Source organism: Salvelinus namaycush, chromosome 10 (genome assembly GCF_016432855.1).
Source record: "Salvelinus namaycush isolate Seneca chromosome 10, SaNama_1.0, whole genome shotgun sequence".
NCBI classification, from domain to species: domain Eukaryota; kingdom Metazoa; phylum Chordata; class Actinopteri; order Salmoniformes; family Salmonidae; genus Salvelinus; species Salvelinus namaycush.
Window position 1 is genome coordinate 26,242,948 of NC_052316.1, and position 24,000 is coordinate 26,266,947.

Here is a 24,000-nt window from a genome sequence, read left to right on the forward strand (position 1 = left end):
GGGAGTAATGATAATCATCAGCCTAGTTAATAAATATAGGACACATCAGTCACACAGAGTTACTGTCTCCTCTCGTACCACTGTAGCTGCTGCTGGGTGCTCTGTAGTACTGTCAGCTCTGTCAGAGCTCTGTGTGGGGTTGACAGATGCACGTCTCTGTGTGTATTTGGGCTCCATGCTATGTTCTGAGATTGCCTCTGTCTGTAGTGTCACATCCAGGGAGTAAATGTAGTGATCGACTCGACTGCCTGCAGAGACGCGACTCTCATTGTCACAGACATACACTGTCACACACATGCAGGCACACGCAGCACGCGCGCACACACACACAGACACACAGTCCCAGCTCTGGTTCACTGGGACAACCAATGCCATCTGCCATCCCTCCCTGGCACAAACCACTCTGGCTAAACTGGAGGGAGTAGGGGAACTAAAGACTGTTAAATGTAGCAGGCGGGAGTGTGTGTGTGTGTGTGTGTGTGTGTGTGTGTGTGTGTGTGTGTGTGTGTGTGTGTGTGTGTGTGTGTGTGTGTGTGTGTGTGTGTGTGTGTGTGTGTGTGTGTGTGTGTGTGTGTGTGTGTGTGTGTGGGTTGAAGAGGTCTAATCCCTCCCTCCTGCCTGGCACAGAAACACAACACAGAGGCTCATAGGGAATAGTGGGACTGTATCCCTCCGTCTGGCCACTTCCTGCTGAGGGCTGCCTGAGCTCTGAATAGAACTACTGCCAGATCATCCTCTCCTCTTTCCTCTCATCTGTTCATCTCTAGATCAATGGTTCTGTCTGTGATGACTTTGTGTTTCTGTCTCTCTCAGGTCCTCCAGCACCACCATGCTGTCCATGAGATCTCGTACATCGCTAAAGACATCACGGACCACCGAGCCTTTGGCTACGTCTGTGGGAAGGAGGGAAACCACCGCTTTGTAGCTATCAAGACCGCTCAGTCAGTGAGTACCACACAATTTGTGAATGTGTGTGTATGTCCATGATCCCTATTGCCCTCTGCTAGCCACGGGGAACATTGTCCTGTTGACATTTAGATAATGACCCTTGAATTAGCTCTCAGCAGATAGACACATGCAGAGCACAGTCTGCCCTGCTGCTGTGGCATGTGTGTGCGTGCGTGCGTGGAGAATAGCGATAGAGTCTATATTCTCACCATGTTGTCTGTGTCTTAAATTCCTGTGGGCAGGTTCTGCGTGTAGACATAGAATCTGCCGGGACGGAATGGGATGTGTCAAATGATGAGCGGCAGTAGTTTTGGTCTTTGGGTTTTCTTCACTGATTATATGGACTAGGGTGTGAACGTTTAAACATTAAAACATTTAAATGAAATTGGGATCATTAACGTTAAGAGTTAATGTGATTTTTTTGCGTTCCTATTACAAAGTATGTCATTGCCCTTTTAAAACGCCACTGCCCCTGTTTACAACAACAAGAATTAAAGCTGCAAGCAGCATTGGTCCCTCCCCAGCGGGTGGAGACGACAACTCCAAGCCTGGAGCGCATCCTCCAGAGGCAGGGCAGAGACCAGCTACACTTCTGCAGACGCAAGGTGTTCATCTTTCCTGACCTCAGCTCGAATGTCGCCAAGAAAAGAGCTAAATTCTTCGATGTGAAACGCAAACTTCAAGCGAAGAAAGTGAATTTCTCACTCTGCTTCCCTGCTCGTCTGCACATTGAACATGCCGGGGGGAAGCTACAATTCGACTCCCACGAGGACGCCCAGCATTGATTCGACAGTCACTTATGAGTCGTATCTTGGATCTATGACCTACTCTTTTGCCAGCCTAGCCTAGCATGCATAGCCTAATTCCCTTTTACAGAAGGGAATTTCTTTTTCTCCCCGTTGCCATTAAAAATTACTGATACTGTCTTGTATGGTTGTCATTTAAGCTACACATTTGGCAGGTCCTTTTTATTTGGCTAGATGGCTAATGTAGTAATGCATGGCTACAATTCCAGGCTTTTGCAGAGCTTTGCTCTGTTGTTTTTTCTTTATTTTTGTCTAGATACTTACTGAAGGACGTTTCCCTACTTTATTACGCCCTATTGATCATTCGTATGTGTACAGACACTCGGCCTCTTTTCTTTTTTGTAACAGGGTAACATACTGTGGGACACTTATTTGGCAATCCTTAAGACACATTGTATGTGTTGCACTGATTATAGACTCCCTGAGTCAGAACAATTCCGTTTCACTGTTATGGGGTGTGTGTTTTGGTTATCTGTTGACCTACTTTACCGTTTTACATTTACGTCATTTAGCAGTTTTGTGAATGCCTTTTCAAGTGTATTTCACTACTGGGGCTATGGAGCCTCTCCACGTTAGGATAGGAAAGTTTTCTTTTTATATTTTATATTGTGTATTTTATACCTAACACAGGCTTCAATAGCGCTTCTCCTTAAGAAGGGGAAAGACCCCACTTCCTGTTCTTCATTTAGGCCCCTAAGTCTCCTTAATGTGGATGTAAAGGTGCTGGAGAAGGTGATAGCGAGGCGTCTGGAAGTAGTCATACCAGGACTCATATCACAGGAACAAACCGGCATTATAAAGGACATATATTCATTTTTTAACATTCGGACGCTGTTTAACATGATTTATTGTAAACAATTCTCCAACTCCCCTGAGGTGGTAATCTTCCTAGACGCAAAGAAGGCATTCGACAGAATTGAGTGGGAGAACCTATTTGCTGTTCTTAAAAAATGTGGATTTGGGGACAAATTTAGCTCATGGATCCATCTCTTGTATACATCTCCCCAGGCCAGTGGCTGTACCAATGACACCCGTTCTGATTATTTTGTCCTGGAATGTGGGACACGCCAAGGCTGCCCACTGTCCCCTTTATTATTTGCTGTCACAAATTAAGCCCCTTTCAGTAGCTTTACGGGCATCCTCCTCTTTCCAAGGTGTAAAGGAGTTGAACAAAGGTTATCATTATATGCAGATGATTTGTTACTCTATGTAAATAACCCTGTAACCTGTTTACCTTCTATCCTTTCTATTCTGGAGAACTTTGGCACCTTCTCCGGTTACAAGCTGAATCTCCAGAAAAGTGAGTGCTTCCCAATCAATCCAGAAGGCAGACTTGCCCTTTTGAGCGCTACAGTTCCAGCAGACAGACTTGCCCTTTCAGCTTAGCCGCTCTGGTTTCAAATACCTTAGAGTGAACGTAACTCGTTCATTACATGCTCTTTTTTCTGCAAACTTTGCTCCCCTTGCGCAAATGAAAACTGATTTTCAGAGATGGGGTAGCTTACCACTATCACTTAATGGAAGGATTAGTGCTGTAAAAATTAATAGTTTACCCAAATTCCTTTATCTATTTCAATCTATCCCATTGTTTTTACCAAAGTGTTTTTTTAAAGTCAATCAGTCAGGCTGTTACCACATTTATCTGGGGAGGAAAGGTACCCAGAGTCAGTAGATCTTTACTTTAGAGGTGCATGTTTATTGGAGGTGTCACGCCCTGACCTTAGAGAGCTTTTTTATGTCTCTATTTGGTTTGGCCAGGGTGTGATTTGGGGTGGGCATTCTATGTTTTTGTTTTCTATGATTTTGTATTTGTATGTTTTGGCCGGGTATGGTTCTCAATCAGGGACAGCTGTCTATCGTTGTCTCTGATTGGGAACCATACTTAGGTATCCCTTTTCCCTCCTTTCTTTGTGGGAAGTTAACTTTGTTTGTGGCACATAGCCCTTAAGCTTCACGGTTGTTTTGAATTGTTTATTGTTTTTGTCGGCGTCATTTCTAAATAAAAGGAATATGTACACTTGCCACTCTGCGCTTTGGTCCTCTTCATTCGACGGCCGTGATAGAACTTCCCACCACAAAAGGGCCAAGCAGCGTGGCCAGGAGTATGAGACAACCTGGGAGGAGGTAGAGAGGTGGTCGGTCGACCCAGGGAGAGTGCCAGTGCCCGCCTGGGATTCAATTGAGCAGTGCGAGGAGGCATACCGGAGAATGGAGTCGGCGAGAAGTACATGGTTAGCGAGGAAGCCCGAGAGGCAGCCCCCCCCCAAAAAAATTGGAGGGGGCACACGGGGAGATTGGCTGAGTCAGGTTGGAGACCTGAGCCAACTCCCCGTGCTTACCGTGGCGAGCGTAGTACTGTTCAGGCACCGTTTCATGCGGTGGAGCGCACGGTGTCTCCAGTGCGCGTTCAAAGCCCGGTGCGCTACATCCCAGCTCCCCGCATCTGCCAGGCTAGGGTGAGCATCCAGCCAGAACGGGTTGTGCCAGCTCTAAGCTCGAGACCTCCAGTGCGCATCCACGGCCCAGTGTATCCGGTGCCTCTGCCAAGGACAATGCCTCCTGTATGTCTCTCCAGCCTGGTGAGTCCTGTGCCTGCGCCCAGAACCAAGCCTCCTGTATGTCTCCCCAGCCTGGTGAGTCCTGTGCCTGCTGCCATAACCAGTTCTCCTGTATGTCTCCCCAGCCTGGTGAGCCCTGTGGCAGCTCCACGTACCAGACATCCATACGTCTCCTCACTCCAGTGATGACCCATGCCACGAAGCCTCCAGTGATGATCCATGGCAAGAAGCCTCCAGTGATGATCCATGGCAAGAAGCCTCCAGTGAGGATCCATGGCACGAAGCCTCCAGTGATGATCCATGGCAAGAAGCCTCCAGTGATGATCCATGGCACGAAGCCTCCAGTGATGATCCATGGCAAGAAGCCTCCAGTGATGATCCATGGCACGAAGCCTCCAGTGATGATCCATGGCAAGAAGCCTCCAGTGTGGATCCATGGCAAGAAGCCTCCAGTGATGATCCATGGCACGAAGCCTCCAGTGATGATCCATGGCAAGAAGCCTCCAGTGATGATCCATGGCACGAAGCCTCCAGTGATGATCCATGGCACGAAGCCTCCAGTGAGGAGTCATGGCACGAAGCCTCCAACGACATTCTCCAGTCCGGAGCCTCCAGCGAAGGTCCCCAGTCCGGAGCCTCCAGCGACGGCCTCCAGTCCGGAGCCTCCAGCGACGTTCTCCAGTCCGGAGCCTCCAGCGACGTTCTCCAGTCCGGAGCCTCCAGCGACGTTCCCAAGTACGGAGCCTCCAGCGACGTTTTCCAGTCCGGAGCCTCCAGCGACGTTCTCTAGTCCGGAGTCTCCAGCGACGGTCTCCAGTCCGGAGTCTCCAGCGACGGCCTCCAGTCCGGAGCCTCCAGCGACGGTCTCCAGTCCGGAGCCTCCAACAACATTCTCCAGTCCGGAGCCTCCAGCGAAGGTCCCCAGTCCGGAGCCTCCAGCGACGGCCTCCAGTCCGGAGCTTACAGCGACGTTCTCCAGTCCGGAGCCTCCAGAGACGTTCTCCAGTCCGGAGCCTCCAGCGACGTTCTCAAGTACGGAGCCTCCAGCGACGTTCTCAAGTATGGAGCCTCCAGCGACGTTCTCCAGTCCGGAGCCTCCAGTGACGGTCTCCAGTCCGGGGCCCGCAACGAGGGTTCCCAGTCCGGGGCCCGCAACGAGGGTTCCCAGTCCGGGGCCCGCAACGAGGGTGCCCAGTCCGGGGCCCGCAGCGAGGGTGCCCAGTCCGGGGCCCGCAGCGAGGGTGCCCAGTCCGGGGCCCGCAGCGAGGGTACCCAGTCCGGGGCTCGCAACGAGGGTCCCCAGTCCGGGGTCGGCAACGAGGGTCCCCAGTCCGGGGTCGGCAACGAGGGTCCCCGCACCAGAGGTGCCACCAAAGTGGGGTGAGCCAGTGGTGGAGCGGGGTCTGCGTCCCGCACCTGAGCCGCCACCGCGGATAGATACCCACCCAGACCCTCCCCTATAGGTTCAGGTTTTGCGGCCGGAGTCCGCACCTTTGGGGGGGGTACTGTCACGCCCTGACCTTAGAGAGCTTTTTTATGTCTCTATTTGGTTTGGTCAGGGTGTGATTTGGGGTGGGCATTCTATGTTTTTGTTTTCTATGATTTTGTGTTTGTATGTTTTGGCCGGGTATGGTTCTCAATCAGGGACAGCTGTCTATCCTTGTCTCTGATTGGGAACCATACTTAGGTAGCCTTTTTCCCTCCTTTCTTTGTGGGAAGTTAACTTTGTTTGTGGCACATAGCCCTTAAGCTTCACGGTTGTTTTGTATTGTTTATTGTTTTTGTCGGCGTCATTTCTAAAGGAATATGTACGCTCACCACGCTGCTCTTTGGTCCTCTTCATTCGACGGCCGTGACAGGAGGGCTGGCACAACCCAACTTTTGATACTATTTCTGGGCAGCCAACTTTCAGAAATTGCTATTCTGGTTGCATGCTCCAGATATCCCATGGTGCCACCTAGAGGCACATTGACACAGTGAATCCTCCCAATTTTCTGGCTTCCCTGCTCCACCCCCTTGCCAACCCTGGGATGGCATATTGACTATATTACCTCGACAGAAAGCAGTCATTTCTCAGATCTATCTGTGTATTTTGTCATTGGACAAACACTCCACCAACAAAATTAAATCTGCTTGTGAATGGGAAATGGGTGTTGAATTTACACAAGAGTGGTGGGATGAGGCGAATGATGGAGTACGCTCCACTACATCTTGTGCTCGTCTTGGTCTCATACAATTTAAGGTTTTACATAGGGTGCATTTTTCCAAATCCAGATTGTCTGACATATATTGTATATCCAAATGTAAATGATGAGTGTGATAGAGGTCATGTCTCACCATGTGACCTTAGTCACATGTTTATTCAATGCTCTAAACTACAAAAAAAACGTGGATTCTATTTTTAAAACTTTATCTGAGGTGCTTGAAATGAACCTGCAGTGTTGTCCCTTGATAGCTGTTTTTGGTATTCCAGAAGACTTGTTCTCCTTGGACCCCAAACATGCTGATATTGTTGCTTGTACATCCTTATTAGCTCGACATAGAATTCTTCTCCAGTGGAAGTCTGCTCAGCCCCCCTCTACTTCTCAATGGCTCAACAATGTAATGTTCTTCCTAAAGCTTGAGAATATTAAGTATTCTCTTAGGGGTTCTAATTATACTTTTGTTAGAAAATGGCAACCATTTATATCATACTTTAATGGCTTGCAGAGGCTCCCCTCTGATGAGATGCTTTCAGGTTTTCCAGTAGACATTACCAGTAGTCATTACATAATAGGTACAGTCATCAATATAATGTTATCCAAGGAATCAAGGTGGGTGGACTGAGGTAGGGCGGAGAGGTAGGGAAGGGACTAGTCGGGTTGGGTGGATGTGTTGTATGGAGGGAGGGAGTGTGGTTGGGATATAGTAAAATCTTTGTACTTACATTGATGTACATTTTGTAAAACTTGAATAAAAATGTATTTAAAAAAATATTTATATATACTGTATATAAACACATGTAAAGTGTTGGCCCATGTTTCATGAGCTGAAATAAAAGATCCCAGAAATGTTCCATATGCACAAAAAACTTACTTCTCTCTAATTTTAGGCACAAATTTGTTTACATAATTGTTAGTGAGCATTTCTCCTTTGCCAATATAATCCATTCACTTGACAGTGTTGGGTTGTAATTTGAAATACTTGCTATACTAGAAGTTAAAGGTACATGTACAGTATAAGGAATGTATATGGTGGAGTCAATGGAAGGTGGATAAGAACTAGGGACCTGAAAAGTTACTAAGTAAAGGAAAAGGCAATCACATGGCTGAGGTCACTGATAAGGTTGGATAGCTGTGGATTAGTGAGGAATGGGGGCCGAGATCAGGTCACATGAAGGGAGAAGGAACAGTTTATTACCCACATCACTTAACTTCCTGCCTAGCAACAAAGATGAAGTGTTTAGAGAAAATTAGAATACTCTGTCTAAAGGGGGTTATAGATACTTGTACTGGTGGAAACATGTCTTTGTCTTTGCAGCTGTTTGACCTAGTGGGTGAATAAAATTGGTTTGAGCTTTGACTAGTTGTCCATTAGTTTTTACTCTATTTAGAACAGGTGTGGCATATCAATAAGCTGATTAAACAGCATGATCATTACACAGATGCACCTTGTGCTGGGGACAATAAAAGGCCACTCTAAAATGTGCCGTTTTGTCACACAACACAATGCCACAGATGTCTCAAGTTTTAAGGGAGCGTGCAATTGGCATGTTGACTGCAGGAATGTCCACCAAAGATGTTGCCAGAGAATTAAATGCTAATTTCTCTACCATAAGCCGCCTCCAATGTCGTTTTAGAGAATTTGTCAGTACTTCCAACCGGCCTCACAACTGCAGACCACGTGTAATCAAGCCGGCCCAGGACCTACACATATGGCTTCTTCACCTAGCAATCGTCTGAGACCAGCACCCTCAGATAGCTGATGAAACTGTGGGTTTGCACAACCAAAGAATTTCTGCACAAACAGTCAGAAACCATCTCAAGGAAGCTCATCAGCGTGGTCGTCGTCTTGACCTGACTGCAGTTCGGCGTCGTAACCGACTTCAGTGGGCAAATGCTCACCTTTGATGGCCACTGGCACGCTGGAGAAGTTGGCTCTTCAAGGATGAATCTCGGTTTCAACTGTACCGGGCAGATGGCAGACATGCCGTTGTGGGGGCGAGCAGTTTTCTGGTGTTAATGTTGTGAACAGAGTGCCCCATGGTGGCGGTGGGATTATGGTATGGGCAGGAATAAGCTACAGACAACGAACACAATTGCATTTTATTGATGGCAATTTGAATGCACAGAGATACCGTGACGAGATCCTGAGGCCCTTTGTGGTGCCATTCATCCGCCGCTATCATCTCATGCTTCAGCATGATCATGCACGGCCCCATGTCGCAAGGATCTGTACACTGAAACGCTGGAAATGTCCCAGCTCTTACATGGCCTGCATACCCACAACTTCGCACAGCCATTGAAGAGGAGTTGGACAACATTCCACAGGCCACAATCAACAGCTTGATCAACTCTATGCGAAGGAGATGTGTTGTGCTGCATGATGCAAATGGTAGTCACACCAGATACTGACTGTTTTTCAGATCCAAGCCCCTACCTTTTTTTAAGGTATCTGTGACCAACAGATGCATATCTGTATTCCCAGTCATGTGGAATCCATAGATTAGGGCCTAATTAATTAATTTAAATTGACTGATTTCCTTATATGAACTGTAACTTAGTAAAATCTTTGAAAATTGTTGCATGTTGCGTTTATTTTTGTACAGTGTATTTTATCCCTCGCTCACCTGTCCATCTCCTCATTTGAATCCCATGCTGTTACTGTCACTTGTCCACTCAAGCTTAAAGGATGAACCGTTTCTTTTCTTCAATTTTCACCTAAAATCTAACTGCCTGTAGCTCAGGACCTAAAGCAAGGATATGCATATTCTTGATACCATTTGAAAGGAAACACTTTGAAGTTTGTGGAAATGCGAAAATAATGTGGGAGAATATATTGCATTACTGTTCAAAATGTTTTATCAAGTCTGCCCAAATGTGCCGAATTGGTCAATTGATACGTTTTCAAGTACATAACTACAGTATAGAGAACATACAAAAATGATATGGTAATAAATTGTTTACACACTCCCAGGAATGGATAATTAGCTTCCCTACAGGAAATACACTAACCTTCACACATCTTTTATCAAACAAAACTATGCTACATTTTACCTCTGGGACCCTCAGGATGACAAATCAGAGCAAGATTACTGAATGTAAGTACATTATTTACACTACCGTTCAAAAGTTTGGGGTCCCTGTTCCAATGGCACCTTGTGTTAGTTAATCCAAGTTTATCAAATGCTGATGCACCAGATACTCAACTAGTCCAAAGAAGGCCAGTTTTATTGTTTCTTTAATCAGGACAACAGTTTTCAACTGTGCTAACATAATTGCAAAAGTGCTTTCTAATGATCAATTAGCCTTTTAAAATGATACACTTGGATTAGCTAACACAACGTGCCATTGGAACACAGGAGCGTTGGTAGCTGATAATGGGCCTCTGTACGCCTATGTAGATATTCCATAAAAAGTCAGCCGTTTCCAGCTACAATAGTCATTTACAACATTAACAATGTCTACACTGTATTTCTGATCAATTTGATGTTATTTTAATGGACAACATGTGCTTTTCTTTCAAAAACAAGGACATTTCTAAGTGACCCCAAACTTTTGAATGGTAGTATACCTTCAGAGGTGAATGTATCAAACCAGTTGCCGTGATAAAAGTTTTTTGTTGTTGTGCTGTCTCCTCAAACAATAACATGGTATTTTTTCACTGTAATAGCTACTGTAAATTGGACAGTGCAATTAGATTAATAAGAATTTAAGCCCATATAAGACATGTCTATGTCCTGGGAAATGTTCTTGTTACTTACAACGTCATTCTCATTAGCTTAACCGTCCCGCGGGGGGACACCGATCCCGTAAAACGTTGTTGACATCTATCATCCACCAGGTGTTCTTAGAGAGTTCCTCAATGAGTTTGACATCTTGACAAGCTCATTGCCTGACGATGGCTCACCACTCTTCATACTTGGCGACTTCAACTTCCCTACATCTGCCTTTGATTCACTTCTTTCCAACTCTCTCATTCCCGTCCTTGCCTCTTTTGACCTCACCCTTTCCCAGTCCCCTCCCACTCACAAGGCAGGCAATACACTTGACCTCATCTTTACTAGAGGCTGTTCGCCTACTAGTCTCATTGCACCCCCCCCTCCCCTCCTGGTCTCTAATCACTGTCACTACTTTGTTTCCTTTTCTGTCTCCCTTTCCTCCAACCCTAGCCACTCGGCACCTACCCAGATGGTCATGTGCCGTCGTAATCTCCATCTCCATCTCCCACTACTCTTTCCTCTTCTATCATCTCTCCCTTCTGCTAAATCCTTCTCCCTCCTGTCTCCTGATTCTGCCTCTTCAACCCTACTCTGCTCCTTTTCTGCATCCTGTGACTCGCACTTTCTCTCGGCCGGCCTTCCCCTCCTGCTCCGTGGCTGAGATACTCATTGAGAGCTTACAGAACAGGGCAGCGGCCGGCTGAGCAAAAATTTTGGAATACTAAACTTCTGGAAGACGTATGACTTCTGTAACCATTAAAGCCTTGGTTTCATGCATGTTAACATTAGAAGCCTCCTCCCTAAGTTTGTTTAATTCACTGCTTTAGCTCACTCTGCCAAGCCTGATGTCCTAGCCGTGTCTGAATCCTGGCTTAGGAAGGCCACCAAAAATTCCGATATTTCCATCCCCAACTTCAACATTTTCCGCCAAGATAGAACTGCCAAAGGGGGCGGAGTTGCAATCTACTGCAGGCTAGCCTGCAGAGTTCTGTCATGCTATCCAGGTCTGTGCCTAAACAGTTCGAGCTTAACACCCTGGCCGTCCTACAATCTAAGCTAGATGCCCTCAATCTCACACAAATCATCAAGGATGATCACTGTCAAACGCTCCCTAAAACACTTGTGAGCAGGCCTTTCTAATCGACCTGGTCCGGGCATCTTGGAAGGACATTGTCCTCATCCCATCAGTAGAGGATGCCTTGTTATTCTTTAAAAGTGCTTTCCTCACCATCTTAAATAAGCATGCCCCATTCAAAAAATGTAGAACTAAGAACAGATATAGCCCTTGGTTCACTCCAGACTTGACTGCCCTTGACCAGCACAAAAACGTCCTGTGGCATTCTGCATTAGCATCGAATAGCCCCCGTGATATGCAACTTCCCAGGGAAGTTAGGAACCAATATACTCAGTCAGTTAGGAAAGCAAAGGATAGCTTTTTCAAACAGAAATTTGCATCCTGTTGCACAAATTCCCAAAAGTTTTGAGACACTGTAAAGTCGATGGAGAATAAGAGCACATTGGATGTAGTCTATCACAGTGCAATCCATTTTGTCACCAAAGCCCCATATACTACACACCACTGCGACCTGTATGCTCTCGTTTGCTGGCCCTCGCTTCATATTCGTTGCCAAACCCACTGGCTCCAGGTCATCTATAAGTCTTTGCTAGGTAAATCCCCGCCTTATCTCAGCTCACTGGTCACCATAGCAACACCTACCCATAGCATGTGCTCCAGCAGGTATATTTCACTGGCCATCCCCAAAGCCAACTCCTCCTCCTACTTATATCTCCCTCACTAACTTTAAGCATCAGCTGTCAGAGCAGCTTACCAATAACTGCACATGTACACAGCCCATCTGTAAATAGCCCACCCAACTACTTCATCCCCATATTGTTATTTATTTTTGCTCTTTTGCACCCCAGTATCTCTACTTGCACATCATCATCTGCAAATCTATCACTCCAGTGTTAATGCTAAATTGTAATTATTTCGCCACTATGGCCTATTTATTGCCTTACCTCTCTAATCTTACTACATTTGCACACACTGTATATAGATTTTTATATTGTGTAACTCTGTGTTGTTTTTGTCGCACTGGTTGGCTTTATCTTGGCCAGGTTGCAGTTGTAAATGAGAACTGTTTTATTAACAACATTAATTTGCAAAAATAGTAGCACACTGGAAAGTTATAATGTCCTGAGTGATAAAGTATAGGCTTTGAATTACTTTTCCAGCAGCTACAGTAGGCTACACACTGCAGTTTAAGTTGAGAGCCGCGTGGTGCGCATTATAGACTATTTAATTCCCTTCATCTGAACATCGGAGCATCAACAACAATCATGCATGTCAGTTCAGTGCAAACAGAGGAAATCATTTATTTAGGAATATATAGAACTGACATGCTTCTGTATTAGGCTATGCCATCTCCAAACCGTGATGAGGGGAGCAGGGAGGTGCCGTGCGGTATGAGTGATGAGGGGAGCAGGGAGGGGGTGTGTGGTGTGAGTGATGAGGGGAGCAGGGAGGGGGTGTGTGGTGTGAGTGATGAGGGGAGCAGGGAGGTGCGGTGTGAGTGATGAGGGGAGCAGGGAGGTGCCGTGCGGTGTGAGTGATGAGGGGAGCAGGGAGGTGCCGTGCGGTGTGAGTGATGAGGGGAGCAGGGAGGGGCCGTGCGGTATGAGTGATGAGGGGAGCAGGGAGGGGGTGTGTGGTGTGAGTGATGAGGGGAGCAGGGAGGGGGTGTGTGGTGTGAGTGATGAGGGGAGCAGGGAGGTGCGGTGTGAGTGATGAGGGGAGCAGGGAGGGGCCGTGCGGTGTGAGTGATGAGGAGAGCAGGAAAGGGCCGTGCGGTGTGCATCTGTGAGTGATGAGGAGAGCAGGAAAGGGCCGTGCGGTGTGAGTGATGAGGGGAGCAGGGAGGTGCCGTGCGGTATGAGTGATGAGGAGAGCAGGGAGGGGGTGTGCGGTATGAGTGATGAGGGGAGCAGGGAGGGGGTGTGCGGTATGAGTGATGAGGGGAGCAGGGAGGGGCCGTGCGGTATGAGTGATGAGGGGAGCAGGGAGGGGCCGTGCGGTATGAGTGATGAGGAGAGCAGGGAGGGGGTGTGCGGTATGAGTGATGAGGGGAGCAGGGAGGGGGTGTGCGGTATGAGTGATGAGGGGAGCAGGGAGGGGCCGTGCGGTATGAGTGATGAGGGGAGCAGGGAGGGGCCGTGCGGTATAAGTGATGAGGAGAGCAGGGAGGGGGTGTGTGGTGTGAGTGATGAGGGGAGCAGGGAGGGGGTGTGTGGTGTGAGTGATGAGGGGAGCAGGTAGGGGGTGTGCGGTATGAGTGATGAGGGGAGCAGGGAGGGGCCGTGCGGTATGAGTGATGAGGGGAGCAGGGAGGGGGTGTGTGTCTGTGAGTGATGATGGGAGCAGGGAGGGGCCGTGTGTCTGTGAGTGATGAGGGGAGCAGGGAGGGGCCGTGCGGTATGAGTGATGAGGGGAGCAGGGAGGGGCCGTGCGGTATGAGTGATGAGGGGAGCAGGGAGGGGCCGTGCGGTATGAGTGATGAGGGGAGCAGGGAGGGGCCGTGCGGTATGAGTGATGAGGGGAGCAGGGAGGGGCCGTGCGGTATGAGTGATGAGGGGAGCAGGGAGGGGGTGTGTGGTGTGAGTGATGAGGGGAGCAGGGAGGGGCCGTGCGGTATAAGTGATGAGGAGAGCAGGGAGGGGTGTGCGGTATGAGTGATGAGGGGAGCAGGGAGGGGCCGTGCGGTATGAGTGATGAGGGGAGCAGGGAGGGGGTGTGTGGTGTGAGTGATGAGGGGAGCAGGGAGGGGCCGTGCGGTATGAGTGATGAGGAGAGCAGGGAGGGGGTGTGTGGTGTGAGTGATGAGGGGAGCAGGACTCCTTACCAGTGAGTGATGAACTGAAAACTTGAATGAGTCGTGATTTTCGTTCACCATAGTCGTTTGTGACTGAGACTTATAAAAGTGTGCTTTAAACAATATACATTTGTGATTGCTATCCATACAAATGAGATTAGATATTATTTATTGAATCATTTGAAACGAGGTCTAGTTGCATCCGCAACCGTACTAGATTTGTGAACGATTCTTGGCAGAATGACTCGACTGCTGCGAGGGAGAAGCACATATAATTTCCGAACTGCAGCAGCAATAGCCGTGGGAAGTAGGGGGGGCTGCAGCACCTCCTGAAAAATCTGAATTTAAAAATATATATTCGTGTTTTTTGTTTTGTTTTTTTCTTACAAAAGTACTGCACTGGGCCGTGTTAATAGTCCTTTATTAGCAGGTATACAGTGTCTTCTTCTCTATGGAGCGCGTATTAATCCTGCTATAAAATGAATTGCGGCCAGCAGATCAAATGAACGACTAAAATGAACAAGTTACTTGGAAAAACTAATCATGACTCGAGTCAGTAGAGTTGTTCAAAAACAACAAATCGTTCACGAACTGCACATCTCAACCAAGTCGACTCGCACTGGTAGACTAACTTAATGCTAGTTATTTGTCATCTCAAATCAAATCAAATTTTATTGGTCACATACACATGGTTAGCAGATGTTATTGCGAGTGTGGCGAAGTGCTTATGCTTCTAGTTCCGACAGTGCAGTAATATCTAACAGGTAATATCTAACAATTCCACAATAAACCTAATACAATCTAGTAAAGGAATGCAATAAGAATATATAAGTATAAAATATATGGCTAAGATGCAATAGATAGTGAAGGATACAGTATACAGTATATACATATGAGATGAGTAATGTGAGATATGTAAACATTCTTTAAAGTGGCATTATTAAAGTGTCTAGTGTTCCATTTATCAAGTCTGTAGGTAGGCAGCCACCTCTCTGTGGTAGGCAGCCTTGAGATAGAAGCTGTTTTTCAATCTCTCTGTCCCAGCTTTGATGCACCTGTACTGACCTCGCCTTCTGGATGATAGCGGGGTGAACAGGCAGTGGCTCGGGTGGTTATTGTCCTTGATGATCTTTTTTGCCTTCCTGTGACATCAGGTGTTGTAGGTGTCCTGGAGGGCAGGTAGTTTGCCCCTGGTGATGCGTTGTGCAGACCGCACCACCCTCTGGAGAGCAGTTGCCATACCAGGCGGTGCAGCCCGACAGGATGCTCTCAATTGTGCACCTGTAAAAGTTAGTTAAGGTTTTCAGCCTCCTAAAGTTGAAGAGGCGCTGGTGCGCCTTCTTCACCACACTGTCTGTGTGAGTGGACTATTTCAATTTGTCGGCGTTACGTACGCCGAGGAACTTAAAGCTTTCCACCTTCTCCACTGCTGTCCCGTTGATGTGGATAGGGGGGTGCTCCCTTTGCTGTTTCCTGAAGTCCACGAGCATATATTTTGTTCTGCTGACACTGAGTAAGAGGTTATTTTCCTGACACCACACTCCGATGGCCCTCACCTCTTCCCTGTCGGCAGTCTCGTCGTTGTTGGTAGTCAAACCTTCTGCTGTAGTGTCGTCTGCAAACTTGATGATTGAGTTAGAGGCGGGCATGGCCACACAGTCATGGGTTAACATGGGTACATGGGTACAGGAGGGGGATGAGCACACACCCTTGTGGGGTCCCCGTGTTGAGGATCAATGAAGTGTAGATGTTGTTTCCTACCTTCACCACTTAGGGGCGGCCTGTCAGCAAGTCCAGGACCCAATTGCGCAGAGCGGGGTTCAAACCCAGGGCCTCGAGCTTAATGGTGAGCTTGGAGGGTACTATGCTGTTGAATGCTGGGCTATAGTCAATGAACAGCATTCTTACATAGGTATTCCTCTTGTCCAGATGGGATAGGGCAGTGTGCAGTGTGATGGCGATTGCATCGTCTGTGGACCCATTGGGGCAGGAGTGGGTCTAGGGTGACAGGTAGGGTGGAGGTGATATGATCCTTGACTAGTTTTCAGAGCACTTCATGATGACAGAACTGAGTGCTACATATTTTGGATAGTCATTTAGTTCAGTTACCTTAGCTTTCTTGGGAACAGGAACAATGGTGGCTATCTTGAAGCATGTGGAGACAGCAGACTGGGATAGGGATTGATTGAATATGTCCGTAAACATACCAGCCAGCTGGTCTGCACATGTTCTGAGGTCGCGGCTAAGGATGCCATCTAGGCCGGCAGCCTTGCAAGGGTTAGCACGTTTAAATGTTTTACTCACGGAGAAGGAGAGCCCACAGTCTTTGATAGCGGGCCGCATTGGCACTGTATTGTCCTCAAAGTGCGCATAGAAGTTGTTTTTTGTCTGGAAGCAAGACGTCAATGTCCGCCAAGGTACTTGTTTTCTTTTTGTAATCGGTGATTGTCTGTAGACCCTGCCACATACGTCTTGTGTTTGAGCCGTTGAATTGCAACTCCACTTTGTCTCTATACTGACGCTTTGCTTGTTTGATTGCCTTACGGAGGGAATAATGACACTGTTTGTATTCGGCCATGTTTCCAGTCACCTTGCCATGATTAAATGCGGTGGTACGTGCTTTCAGTTTTGCGGTGGTACGTGGTTTTCAGTTTCTCATCTGATGCACTAGCGAGCTAACATTAGCTAAGCTAATTGAGACTACATAACTTTAACTGTGCGCTTTCTTCCCTTACAGTAAATAACAACAACTACGTTCAGATGATTATGTACTGTAGCAGCCTACCTGTGGGCTCTTAGTGTTGTAGCCTGTCCTTCTTATTTAACTTTTAGTTCTGTCATTTTAATTCCATCTTCCATTGATTAGTCTAGAAATGTCCTAATAACTTCCCACACGGAGCCTCGAGCTCTATGACCACTGTCGGGAAAAGCAAAAGCAACAGCAGCATAATTGATCATCTTATCTCTCTCTCTCCATGGGAGGGACGATATAGACCATCTGCATTGTGAATTCATGTGGAATTCTATGAATTTTCCTTATCTTTTTAACATACCTTTTTTCCATTTGTCACATCCCTAATATGGACATAACAGGTTCCGGGGAAGGCGGTGCTTAAACTGCTTCACTTTGAGTACTTTGGGCATGTGTCCACATGGATCGGAAGGGGGGGCGGGGGCAGCTTTGGCTGAGAGTTTTCTTTTGCAAGGGTTTAGACTTCGTAATCCGCCGGAGCTTTCAATTTTCAGACACGTATAGGCCCAGAAGTCACGCAGCTGACCAAATTACTCTGGATTTTACTTCTGGTTTAACTGACATTATTTGTGTCTGTGTGTCTTGTGTTTTGTCTGTGTTTCATCTGAGGCCGTCTCTCTGCTCTCTGATGCCATATTGATGAGTGTGAGTGTGTGTCACTGTCTCTATCAACCCGTCCATCCACCCAGGAACTGACCTGGAGTCCTTTGACACACACAACCCAGCAAGCTGCCATGTATTACTCTGAGGTTGCCAAGAGTTCAGTACCTGCAGTGTTTTCTGAGAATACAGAGATGACAAGACAGATCTGTCTCTGTTCATTCCTCATTATACAGAGAGACGAGAGAGAGAGAGAGAGAGAGACGAGAGAGAGACGAGAGCTAAACGAGAGAGGGAGCAGTGAAACTGACAGAGAGAGGAAAGAAAGAAATGATGAAAGACCGAGAAGAGAAAGGGATGAGAGTTGGTCTGAATGAGAAGAGGAAGAGGTCAGACACACTACATGATTTAAATAACACTGGATCAGAGTTCAGACGTGGTAGGAAGTAGGAACCCAACACTATACTGGGGATGTCCATGTCGTTCCCCAAACACTGTCTGCCTGTTAGGCCTCAATCAAATATTAAATATGTTCTATATTTCATTGTTCCCCAGTCTCACCCCTTAAAGCCTCACATCGACAGTAAATGCTGTATTACACTGGATGTGAGTTGATGTGTTTGTGCATTCGTGTGTGTGCTCATATGCTTGTGTATTTGTGTGTGAGGGTGTCTCTGCATGTATGTATGGCAGAGACACCCTCACACAACAGAGATACTGTTGAAGTCGGCAGTTTACATACACCTTAGCCAAATACATTTAAACTCAGTTTTCCACAATTCCTGACATTTAATCCTAGTAAAATTCCCTGTTTAAGGTCAGTTAGGATCACCACTTTATCTTAAGAATGTGAAATGTCAGAATAATAGTTGAGAGAATGATTTATTTCAGCTTTTATTTCTTTCATCACATTCCCAGTGGGTCAGAAGTTTACATACATTCAATTAGTATTTGGTAGCATTGCCTTTAAATTGTTTAACTTGAGTCAAACGTTTCGGGTAGCCTTCCACGAGCTTCCCACAATAAGTTGGCTGAATTTTGGCCCATTCCTCCTGACAGAGCTGGTGTAACTGAGTCAGGTTTGTAGGCCTCCTTGCTCGCATACGCGTTTTCAGTTCTGCCCACAAATGTTCTATGGGATTGAGGTCAGGGCTTTGTGATGGCCACTCCAATACCTTGACTTTGTTGTCCTTAAGCCATTTTGCAACAACTTTGGAAGTATGCTTGGGGTCATTGTCCATTTGGAAGACCCATTTGCAACCAAGCTTTAACTTCCTAACTGTCTTGAGATGTTGCTTCAATATATCCTCATGATGCCATCTATTTTGTGAAGTGCACCAGTCCCTCCTGCAGCAAAGCACCCCCACAACATGATGCTGCCACCCCCGTGCTTCACGGTTGGGATGGTGTTCTTCGGCTTGCAAGCCTCCCCCTTTTTCCTCCAAACATAATGATGGTCATTATGGCCAAACAGTTCTATTTTTGTTTCATCAGACCAGAGGACATTTCTCCAAAAAGTATGATCTTTGTCCCCATGTGCAGTTGCAAACCGTAGTCTGGCTTTTTTATGGCAGTTTTGGAGCAGTCGCTTCTTCCTTTCTGAGCGGCCTTTCAGATTATGTCGATATAGGACTCGTTTTACTGTGGATATAGATACTTTTGTACCTGTTTCCTCCAGCATCTTCACAAGGTCCTTTGCTGCTGTTCTGGGATTGATTTGCACTTTTCGCACCAAAGTACTTTCATCTCTAGGAGACAGAACGCGTCTCCTTCCTGAGCGATATGATTGTTTGTACAGATGAACATGGTACCTTCAGGCGTTTGTAAATCGCTCCCAATGATGAACCACACTTGTGGAGGTCTTGGCTGATTTCTTTTGATTTTCCCATGATGTCAAGCAAAGAGGCACTGAGTTTGAAGATAGGCCTTGAAATACATCCACAGGTACACCTCCAATTGACTCAAATTATGTAAATTAGCCTGTCAGAAGCTTCTAAAGTTATGACATCATTTTCTGGAATTTTCCAAGCTGTTTAAAGGCACAGTCAACTTAGTGTATGTAAACTTCTGACCCACTGGAATTGTGATACAGTGAATTAGAAGTGAAATAATCTGTCTGTAAACAATTGTTGGAAAAATTACTTGTGTCATGCACAAAGTAGATGTCCTAACCGACTTCCCAAAACTTTAGTTTGTTAAGAAATTTGTGGAGTGGTTGAAAAACTAGTTTTAATGACTCCAACCTAAGTGTATGTAAACTTCCGACTTCAACTGTATATAAGTGTTCTACTTCCTCTCCCCTTCTCAGGCAGAGCCAGTGATCCTGGACCTTCGGGACCTGTTCCAGCTCATCTATCAGATCAAACAGAGAGAGGAGATGGAGAAGAAAGCCCAGAAGGACAAACAATGTGAACAGGCTGTGTACCAGGTACACACACACACACACACAATACACACAATGTTTACTATCTGATTATTGTTGGTGCTGCTGCCTCTATCTGTCAACTACACTGGTCTTCCTCCCTCTCTGCTTTCTCCCCTCTCCATCCATCCCTATGTCTTCAGACTATTCTGGAGGAAGATTTGGAGGATCCTGTCTACCAGGTAACTTCTAAACACCAATCAGAATGCTTCTCTAATGCTGTCTATCCAATCAGTATGGTTCTTTTTAATGCTTCTTTCAATCTCCTTGCCTGTTTATCTGCGTCTGTGGGGAATTGTGGGGGAGTCCCAGGATTCTTGTCAGATGAATGGAGGTGTGTGTGAAGTTTTCTGGGATTGCTTGCGGGCGGGACCTACAGATGATTCTGTCTGACCAATCACATCTTTGCATCATATTCTCAGCCTGTCCTTTTTCTTCTATTCCTATTTCCTATTTTTCTCTTTATTCCTCTTCTCCTCTCCCTGCTGCCTGTGTTGTAGTACATTGTGTTTGAGGCGGGACACGAGCCCATCCGCGACCATTCAGAAGAGAGCATTTATCAGGTACAAGCCTCTCCTCTCTGCTTGGATCTGATTGGTGGAGTTGTGTGAGTGATAGGAGCAGGGTTCCAATGGGATAGAGATGATTTGAGAATACCCTCAGGGTCATTCCATGTCATTTCAACAAGCCATTTCAACAAGCCATCTCAGATTATTCGGAAATTGTTTCCGTAGTTAGAAAAAAATAACATTAGCATTCCTGCAATGTTATTTTGTTGAAATGTAATTAGATCTCTGAAAAATTAAGGTAATTTGATTGCATCCAAATTGGCCATTTCAATTTGTAGGATTGATATAATATTCAATAAATATAGTACCTATCATCCAATTTGGTCCCCAAAAAAGTCTAACATTGAGCAGCTCCATACTACTTATCAGACAGAGAACTGATACTGTATACTCGTTGTTGTGGTGGAGTCGCCGTGGGACGTGGGATGTCCGTGAGTGGCTTTTTAACTCATTGTTAGAAAAAAGTTTGGTCCAAATCGGATGTTAGGTACTATATTTATTAAATATTATATTAATTCTATACATTTAAATGGCCAATTTGGGTGCAATCAAATTACCTTAATTTCTCAGAGATCAAATTATATTTCAACAAAATAATGTTGCAGGAATGCTAATGTTATCTGTTTTTAACAACAACAACAAATTTCAGAACAATCTGAGATGATGGGTGTCAAAATCCTCTTTTTTGTTTTTGAGGTGGAACAACCCCTCACCTACAGCTTCACTACTGACAGACACACCACAAATGAACACACATGCATGAGTAAGGCAGACCCCTCCTCCTTCCCCTTCCTCCCTCTTTTTCTGAGGAGATGAAGGAGGGAGTGGGAAAGAGAGATTAATCACCAGGCTCTTGTTTGATCTTTAAAAATAATAGAATGAAAATAGAGCACGCTCTAACACACACGCACACAAACACACACACACACACACACGCAAGAAGACGTGTTAGAATCGTGCAACAGAGGAAGCAACAGATGAATAAAGATGTCTGCCTCTGGAAATAAACAACCAGAGAGATGGAGAGATGAAGAAGGATGAGAGGGGAAATAAACAAGAGAACGAAAAGAGGAGGAGAGAGAGGGATTAGGAAAGACGGAGGAGAGATGGAGGGAGGAGAGATGGAGAGAGTACTCAGGCAGTGGTAGTTATCTGTGGTAGTCAGACTGTTATGACAGACAGACGTTTTTGTCCCATCAGGTTTTTATTGACGTTTCCATTCACAACAGATCAATCAGGTGGATTAGTTTGATAGTCTTACACTTCAGGGACAATCAATCATCAGTCAATAGAACAAAACGCAAATAAAACATATAGAGACATTGTCCTGTATCAATATGTTTGTCTGTCTCAAAAGTCCACAGAGTAGTGGCCAAGAGTAGTGCACTACATGATGAATGTGGTGTCATTTGAGACAAAGCCACAGACAGACAGACAGACCAGTTTATTACATGTCTCTCTCTGTGGTAAGACCACATTGATCCACTTTATTGGAGAGGGAGAAGAGGGGGACTTAGCTGGGAGAGAGAGAGAGCTGTTCATACATCAAACTGATACTCTAAATGAAGCCTCAACTCATAGATTTGAATACAGATTACATCACTCATTCTCTCTCTCGCACGAATGCATGCACGCACATGCGCACACACACGCACACACACCCTCAGATGCAAGCTATAAGGGACAATAATGTTCAGGCTTTAGTCTCTATATATTTGGCTGTACGGCTTTATTTTACAGTCTTGTATTGCTTTGGTATTTACTACAATTGGTACTTTCTGGCACATAAAAAATGAAGGTTGTCATGGTAACAAAAGCTAACGTGTGGTTGGTGGGCTTTGTGGTGATTGGTTGGTTGTCCAGGTTCCGACCAGCCAACAGAAGGAGGGGGTATATGACGTCCCCAAGAGACACCCAGTGAGTCCAGCTGTGTGTGCCTGTTCCCCCTTGTGTCCCCCTTGGTGCTATGGTGTGTCCTGTGGATACTCTGTGGTATGGCTTTGTGGTGGTGCTGGTCGGAGTCACTGTGTATGTGGATAGGAGTGGGTTTGGGTGGGGTTTGCTCTGTGCTAGGTGCTGGTTGCATGCAGTGTAGTGGCAGGTGTGTGTGTGTGTGTGTGTGTGTGTGTGTGTGTGTGTGTGTGTGTGTGTGTGTGTGTGTGTGTGTGTGTGTGCATTGCATGCAGTGTGGTGTCGTGGTTATGCATGGCTGGCTGTGGTCTGCTGGTGAACGAACAAACATGATCTGACAATACTTGGACGAAAGATATTGGTAAGAGAGAGAGTGTGTATGTGCACGCCTTTTTGTGTGTGTGTGTGTGTGTGTGTGTGTGTCATCCCAGTTGACCTTGATCGTGGTCAGGATGCAACGTAACTCTCCATGTCCTTTATGATCTTATTGAACATGGTAGTTAAACATCTCTCTGTTTCATTAGCTAATAACTCCATCCTCAGAACCACTATAGTAGCTATTCTACACCTGTTAAAACTTCTCCATCTCTGACACCCTGTCAAAAAAAAACATTCTAACGCTAGGGCGTGAGCCTCACTGTCTGTGTAGAAATTTCTCAAAATCTGCCCTCTTCCTCCTATACTCCACCTGGCTCCTAGCTCAAACTGCAGAACACACACACACACACACACACACACACACACACACACACACACACACACACACACACACACACACACACACACACACACACACACACACACACACTGTGCACTGTCGTAATTAGACGGTGTGGGTTATGGCTGTCGGTTTTGTCTTGTGTTGCTTTTGAGGCTTATAGTATTTACCAGTGAGATCCCACAGCCCTACTGCTCTCCTTAACCACCCCACAACACTGACACCTATTGGCTTTGTGTTTGATACATACCTGTGTGTGTCTGGTGTTATAATACGATGCTATAGCCAGTAGGGTCTGAAACCTCTGTCTAAACCATATGCGTCACAGTTATTTACTCTGTCGCCTTCTGTCGCTCAATGCTATTAACCAATAATAAACCAATAACACACAGCCACACACACACATAACACACACACACACTCACTCTCTCTCTCACACACACACACACACACATAAAACAGAGAAGTACTACTTCAATCTCCGGAGTCCTTGACCCTGTGTGAGTTTACACAGTCTGTTGATTCAACAGAGGTCAGCCTATTGTCATCTGGCAATGAAGGACAAGTAGGCTAGTGTGCGTGTGCGTGCGTGCATCCATGTGCGTGTGTGTGTCTGTGTCTGTGTTCAGTGAGACAGGAGCTCAGGGAGGTGGGTGTTAATTAAGGGGGCTGCATTAATCGTATGCAAAACCATGCCCATGCTAATTACTGTTTCCTCAGAGACCAATAATTGAAAGGTGGTTGTCGCAGTGATGAGGAGAAAGGGATGGGCAGAGAGAGAGTGAGATGGATGGAAGAGGAGGGCAGGAATCTGTGTAATGAGGAGTGTGTGCGTGCATGCGTGGCTATATAAAGGGGGTACCGAGTCAATTGAGGGGCTACATGTTAGTTGAGGTAATATGTACATGTAGATAGGGGTAAAGTGAC

At 46.2% G+C, this 24,000-nt stretch overlaps 1 pseudogene; it reads left to right on the forward strand.

The window, feature by feature from the left end:
• The window catches only part of LOC120054269, a 44,888-nt pseudogene that overhangs the window by 5,048 nt on the left and 15,840 nt on the right, over positions 1-24,000 (forward strand).